Below are 7,436 nucleotides of genomic sequence, written 5' to 3'. Positions count from 1 at the left end.
TGGCATCTAGTAAAACAACGTTGGGTCCGACGCGCTAAAAGTACTACATTGGCGCACTAAAACTATTTTAGGGCACGGAACTTTTGTGAGCCTGAGAGATGCTCTTACTGAAAGTTTTGACGAAATAGGGTTTCCTCCGCTTTGTATTACAAAGCAAACCATCGGCGATACAATCAGATAGGTGCCGGGGCGGAACCAGCACAGGCACGCCCAGAAGAAACAAAAGAGAAAAAGAAAAGAAAGAAATGTCGACACCGGCGGATGAACAAAAGCGAAGAAGCTTTGCGCCCGCCGCGCCCACCGGAGATCCTCCACCATGCTCCTATACTCCGAAGCGCCGGTACCAATCAACACCTCTAAGAAGGGAGCGACGACGATGACCCTACTGCCAAGTGTTTCCTCTGGTACACGACGAGGAGAGAGGAAGGGTACCCCCGACGCCCTCCAGAAAGGTCCGGCGACACCCTCAGGCACCACCGCGTCGGTGTCGGTTCGGCCGACAGGGATTTCTCCCGATCCCAACCTTCATCTTGGGCGCTCCGGAGCACGCCACCAAACAAACCACCACTCTGCGTCAAAACGGTCTTGAAGCTTCCGCGCCATCGGCGCAACATGTCATCTAGTATTTAGCATCATGCCGATGCATTGGTTGATGACTACTAATATAAACACTAATAAACATAATTCCATATATTTATTAATGTGTTGATTATTTTCAACACAATAAAGATGATGGCCTCACATGCATCTTTAGAAAGAAAGAAAAAAAAATACCAGATCATCCACTCAACAGTCCTGCAATTGCAAATTATGTAGCATCACACAACATCAAATACACACCACAGACAGACAGTACTGGTGGTCGAACTTCAAAAAATAAAAACAAAAGACAGTACTGGTGGCTGCATGCACCTGCACCACCTCTTATTACAGCAAACTGCAGCAAATAAATCAACAAGTGAGAGCGGGAGCAGGCGATGAAATTTTCACGGTGCTGAGGCTGAGCTCGGTGATGAGGCCGACAAGGCGCTCCAACTCGGACGACGACGAGCCCTCCTGGGCGACGTCCAGCCTGAGCTGCCGTCCCATGGACTGGGCCGACGCCCGGATCTGAGGGGACTCCATGGCCTCCCTCACCATCCTCTCCACCACGGCCCTTGTGTTTTGATTTTCGGTTTGAGCTTTTTTTCGCCCTAGACCGAGATGGCCGAATTTCGGCCATTTTCAAAAATTTCGGCTGAAATTTAACCAAATTTTGACTGCAATTTGACTTAAATTTGACCAAAATTTGTCAAATTTCACCAATTTTGGCCTACATATACTTTTCGCCTCAGGCCGAGATGGCCGAAATTCGGCCGAAATCCACTTTTTGCGGCCGAAAATCAAAACAGAGGCACACGCCCTTCATGTCCAGCCCCGTCCTTCACACGGCCCCCACGAAGCGGCTGTTGGTCTGCTGGTCGGCGAAGAAGGGCCAGCACACCGCCGGCACGCCCTCCACGGCGGCCTCCAGCGTCGAGTTCCACCCGCCGTGCGTCAGGAAGCACCCCACCGCGCGGTGCCGCAGCACGTGGTGCGCGTCCCGCTGCAGCGCCCACTCCACCACCAGCGCCCTCTCGCTGCCGGCTGCTGCCACCGCCTCCACCGCTTCCCGCAGGGCCACGGAAGACTTGCTAGCGCCAGTCATTTGGTGGAGCATGTCCTGCCGGAACACGCCCAGGAAGGCGTAGCCGGCGGCCACGAGGCCGTGCAGGAACTCGGCCAGCTGCTCGCCGGAGACGATCGTGAGGCTCCCTAGGTTCACGTACACCACGGACCGGTCCTCGTGGCCGTCCAGCCACGCCGACAAGCTCATGTCGTCGCTGCTCACGTGTTCTGCGGCGTGTCTGGCGGCTGGCCTGGCGTGGAGGGGGCCGACGGCAAAGACGTCGCGCATGTGCGGCGCGATCCGCGAGAGCGCCGGCCCCTCCATGGACGCGGCAGTGTTGAGTATCAGCGCCCGTGACTCGCCGCAGCGAGCGGCGGTGTCGGCGATGGTCAGCAGCACGGGAACGGGGTCGTCCGGGTGGTGGTGGCACTACACGCGGGAGGTCTCGGCGCCGTAGGAACCCCTCCATCCCGGGGACGGCGCGCACCTGCTCGTCGGAAGGGACGGGCGTCTCGCCGAGCTCGAGGAGCCTGGGCACGGACAGATACGCGAGGAAACCGCACGCGCTCTCCGTGCGGAACGCGAGCGCCGGGACGCCGAGCTCCTCGGCGACGCTGACGGCGAACGGCATCACGCCGTCGGCGATGACGCACGTCACCGCGTCGTCGTCGTCCGAGTCCACCATCCGTAGCAGCAGGGCGCGGTACGCTGCGCTGCCCGCCGTGCCCATGGACTCCACGAGCTCCATGAGGCCGCCCACGGAGCGGGGATGGTGGTCGGGGAGGCCGTCGGGGATGGACACCAGGCGGAGGCGCGGGTGATGTGGCGGCACTCGGGTGAAGCGGCGGAGGTTGTGCTCCGTGTGGAGGAAGGTGACGCGGAGGCCGGCGTCGAGGAGGGCGGAGGCGAGGTGGAGCATGGGGTTGATGTGGCCTTGCAGCGGCCACGGGAAGGCCAACACGTGCGCCGCCATCTTCCCCTCAGCCAGCGACCTCTTCTCTTGTAGCTAATGGCGCCTCGGCCGGCCGGGTGAGCACTATCTAAGCTAGCGGTTTATATAGGACCGCGGCGGGACGCATCGCCGTCGCTGTCGCCGTCGGCCAATTTACTCACTGATTTGGCTTGTCTGCTCCTATATTAACTGATTCGTTTATATATTTCCTCAAAGTTTCTAATAAAATATTTTGACGTAGCAATAACAATGCAAGGTCATACTCCCTTCATTTCTTTATATAAGGTGTATTTGTTTTCTCTACTATCTAAAAGAAACGTAAGGTTTCCTCTCCCCTCTTACGTCGCTCCCTTTCGTCGAACTCTCCCTCCGGGCATCGTTCCCCAGCCACGTCGTTGTTCCTTATGTTCCCTTTTTTTTTCTTTTTTCTCAAACCCAGTTTGGTGCGTCAAGGAAAAAAAACATAACCCTTCCCCTAATCCCAGCTGCCCGCTCCTCAAGCCGTCCGCTCGTTCAGTCGCCTTCCTGTAAGGGTTTCCACGCCTCCATAGGAGTGGCGGCGGTGGCCGCCGCGGCCGGTCACACTTGTGCCAAGGGCAGGGATGAAGTCAATTAGGGCACGGATACAAATCAAGGCCGCTCCACCACTCTTGTCGGAGCAGTGGCGGCACCGGATTCGACCGGTCGAGGTGGACAGAGCTGGAGCCGAGATCCTTCCTGTCAACTACCCCAGCCGGCCGTACTCCCCTACCAGCGGTCCTCCCTCATCACGACGGCGTCGTTCGCCAACTTCCCTCACCGATGATGCTCTTCAAATTTCAGGCTCATACTACATATTTTTTGTCGAAAGAGACCCTCTGCCGACTGGAATTGCCGAAAAAGACCCCCTGCGGACGAAATTGACAAAAGAGACCCCCTCACAAGTGGCGGCAGGCGCGGCAGGCGACACGTGTCACCTGCCGCCACTCCACGAAGCGGCGGGCCCGGCCGCCACCGCAGGAGGCGGCCTCGCGGGGCACAACGGCTTCTGCACAGTGCAGCGTGCCGCGACGGAACGGGCCGCGCCACGTGGGCCCGGCCGCCACCGGGTGAGGCGGCCGCCGCTACCGCTGTTGCTCCCCTGCCGACACGGTCTGCTGCGCGCGCGACGAGACAGTGGGCCCGGCCGCCACCAGGTGAGGCGGCAGCGCTGCTTCAGGCACTGATTCCCATGCGCGGACACTTTTCCAGGCGCTGATTCCCGTGCGCGTCACTTTTGTTGCTTGCTTAATCTTGTTGCTTTGCCAGGCGCAACGACGACGAATTTCACGGGCTCGCTGTTGCTAACTGGGCTGATTCCCACGCGTGGAGGACGACGAATTTCACGGGCGGGAATCACTCTAGCTTTTGCTTCTTTTGCCTTAGCGGATGCGACGGCACTGCGAGAATCACGCTGATTATTGCTTCAGCAGATTCGGTGGCACTGCAGGAATCACTCGCTGCGGGTATCCGAGGCTGCGGGAACCTGTTGTGCCAACACTACAGGGATTCTCTTCCTTTTATATAGTATGCTTCTGCTCCGTGCGCAAGCACACTGGCATCCTCTTCTACCTTCTGAGTGTGTAAGAACAGAGAGAAAGAAAAACTCAGCAGGCACTTTCACTCGTGATTTAGGGCGATTTGGAGTTGGATTTTGAATATGTTGAAGTTGAAGAAAAGATAGACGAAGGTAAGATCTATCCATTTTTGTTGGTTTCGTTTGCATGCATTATGTTTTTACCCTTTTTGTTTAGTTCATAACTATGTGTTATCTATTTTGTTAGGCATTATTTCATCACTTTTTGGAGTCATTTAGAGCTTCAGGAGTACGATTTGCCTAGCGAAGTGAACTACGAAGTTGAAGATCAAGGTATGAGCTTTGCAATAAATTGATTTTTTTGTGCATGCAAGGTGGTAATTAGTTAGTCTTTTAGCTCATCATTAGCTATGCAATGTTAGTGATTAGAGGTTAGAAATAATTTCAGATGACAGATGTAGCATTTATAATATATTTTTTAGAAGAGTAAGTTGAAGATGTTGTATCAATGTTAGGTGCGTCCATTAGTATTGACATGCAAGAAATCTTAATACGGTAATTAAGAAACACTTGTACTGTAATTGTTCATTGCATGTGGTATGTTATTTCATGTGGTATGTTTATTAATAAGTCTATAGTTAGGAGGCTGCAGGTCTACTTTGTTATGTCGAAATAATCTAAATTTTGTATGTTACGAATTTGTGCTAATGTACTTGATGATGTATGTAATTAGGTAAAACAATTCATCTTAGTAGCAAACAGAGTTTAGGATATTTTAGGGGTAGTTAGAGATAAGCAAACAGAGTTTTAGTTTGTGACGCTAGTAGACGAGTTTGAGAAAAATTAGATCTCTAAATACCTGTTAACCAAACAACCCCGGAAAGTCTAAGCAAATGATTATTATTTTTTGTAACGAAAATACGATTATTATTTTAGTCGTATGATATGTAAATGTTGTCATCGTACTACTACTAAATGTTCTGTTACTAATTGTTTGCAATGTAAACATGTATGTTGGTTAGGTACTATGGAAGATTTAGTAGTGTACTATGGGAACGTCTTACGCGACGGTCCATTGGGGGTGGATGTGTCCTTGTGAGAGTCGACTACAGTTGTAGTGGGAGACATGGTCAACGTGGGTTACGCAGCAGTTAGAAGGTGCATCCGAGAGGTGTTTGGCCCAGGGATGCAGGGAAAAAATGACAATGGAGGCCTTCGTCGTTGACGGAGGAAATGATGGGACAGTTGCCCGTTGGGGTTTGCGGCCGGTCACAGGTGATCGGTCGTGGGGGTCGTACATGAGGTTTGCAAGCAATCCCAATAACTCAATGTATGGTCAGCCGATGGTGTATGTGGATTTCATTTCAGTCACTGATGTTGCCGGATGCAGTAGCAGGGGTGGTGAGGTCGAGTTGGCCATCACATCAGCCCCTAGCGTCGGCCCATCGGAACCGACGGGCGGCCAGCCTGTGTATGACACAGGATATTGGTCTGCGGCCGTTGACATGAGCGAACACGTGGAGGGATTGCCGGAGGCGCTAGATGATGATGATTATTCTTCTGCGTCTTCGGAGTCAAGCGAAGAAGAAGATGTTCCTCCTCAGAGGGCGGTCGCGGCGACACTGCAACCTGGGTTTTTACAGGATATGAGCATCACCAATGAATTTCACTCTGCTCCTGGCCTAGGAGCGGGGAGCCTGGAGGTTGGGCAAGTTTTCCCAGACAAGAAGTCTGCTTACCAGGCAATGGGTAGCTATGCAATCGGCATCCACCGCCAGCATAGAGTGAAGCAGTCTGATAAAAAAGAGTTGAAGGTCATATGCATCCACACCGCGAAAGGTTGCCGCGGAAGAGTTCTCGCTAGACTGAAGCCTGGGGTATGTCAGTCATGGCATATCACAAAAATAGTGGAGCATACCTGTGAGCAAACTGGGACTCTTTCAGATCACTGCAATGTGACAGCAAAATATATGACACAGACGATGGAAACAATTGTGCAGGGAAGTCTCAACATTAGTGTTAGGGCTCTGCAAAAAGATGCAGGGGATCTAATTGGATTCCCTGTTAGCTACAACAAGGCTAGGCGTGCGAAGGAAAATATATTCAAGAACTTGTATGGTACCTATGAGGAGGCATATTCTTATGCACCTAGAATGCTTCATCAAATAGCAAGTGCTAATAGGGGGACTCAAGTTTGGCGGAAAGAACGTCCAAACCCATTGAACCCGGGTGAGCTAATCCTGGACCGCTTATTCTGGGCATTCGCCCAGACTATACAAGCCTTCAGGCACTGTCTCCCGGTATTATCAGTTGATGGTACCTTTCTCACTGGAAAGTACAAGGGCACACTATTGGTGGCGATTGCAGCGGATGCAAATAATCAGCTTCTTCCTATTGCATATGCATTGGTCGAGAGCGAGAACAAAGATAGCTGGTTGTGGTTCCTGAGCTGCGTGAAGATTGGTGTCGTGAAAGAGCGTAAAGGTGTTTGCATCATCTCTGATCGCAACACTGGATTTTTAGGCGCTCTTGAAATAATTAAGGCGTCGGAAGAAGAGTGGGGCTGGCCCGATCTAGAGGGAAGGTGGTGCATGAGGCATTTGGCAGCAAACTTTTACTCCAAATTTAAAAACAAGGATTGGTTCAAGTTATTCAAGAGGATGTGCATGCAAAAAACTGAAGCCAAAATGAATGCGATCTGGGCAGGTATCAATGGTGAGATTGACCGCGCGGCCTTGCCGCAGAGAGAAGACCGGAGGGGTCGTAGGACGCCCATAAATTTGAGCCAGTGGATCGGCGAGAATTGCCCTCATTTGGACAAGTGGGCGCAGGCTCACGACACCGGGGCTCGGTATGGAATAATGACCAGCAACATGTCAGAGGTGTACAATGGTGTTCTTAAAGGAGTGCGAGCACTGCCTATCACAGCCCTAATTGAAGAAACTTGGAACCGGACCCTGTCATACTTTGCAGACAGGGTGACCGTCGCCAAAGCACAAGTTGAATTGAACAAGCCATGGTCCGAGAAGATGCAAAGACATCTGGACGAGAAAGCAAAGAAGTCCCAAAGTCATGGCTGTAGGAAAGTGGACGCACTTAGGAATAAGTGGGAGGTCAATGTGCGAGCCAAGTACGTTAAGGGTCACCACAGAGGATCAAAAAAGCAAGCTGTCACCCTTGGCTCAACCTCCTGTGAGTGCACTTGTAACAAGCCCAAGCTTGAGGGCTACCCTTGCAGTCATGTGCTCCGGGCGGCTGCTGATCAAAAAATCAGCGTCGAG

At 52.3% G+C, this 7,436-nt stretch overlaps 1 pseudogene; it reads right to left on the bottom strand.

Annotated features, from left to right (window-relative positions):
* Positions 1–801: 801 nt before the first annotated feature.
* On the bottom strand, positions 802–2,664 carry LOC123117670 (7-deoxyloganetic acid glucosyltransferase-like; annotated as a pseudogene).
* Between the last annotated feature and the right edge of the window lie 4,772 nt (positions 2,665–7,436).

This window comes from Triticum aestivum, chromosome 5B, assembly GCF_018294505.1.
Source record: "Triticum aestivum cultivar Chinese Spring chromosome 5B, IWGSC CS RefSeq v2.1, whole genome shotgun sequence".
Taxonomy (NCBI): domain Eukaryota; kingdom Viridiplantae; phylum Streptophyta; class Magnoliopsida; order Poales; family Poaceae; genus Triticum; species Triticum aestivum.
Note: the sequence above shows the minus strand (reverse complement) of the source record. Positions and strands in the feature narration are given on the sequence as shown.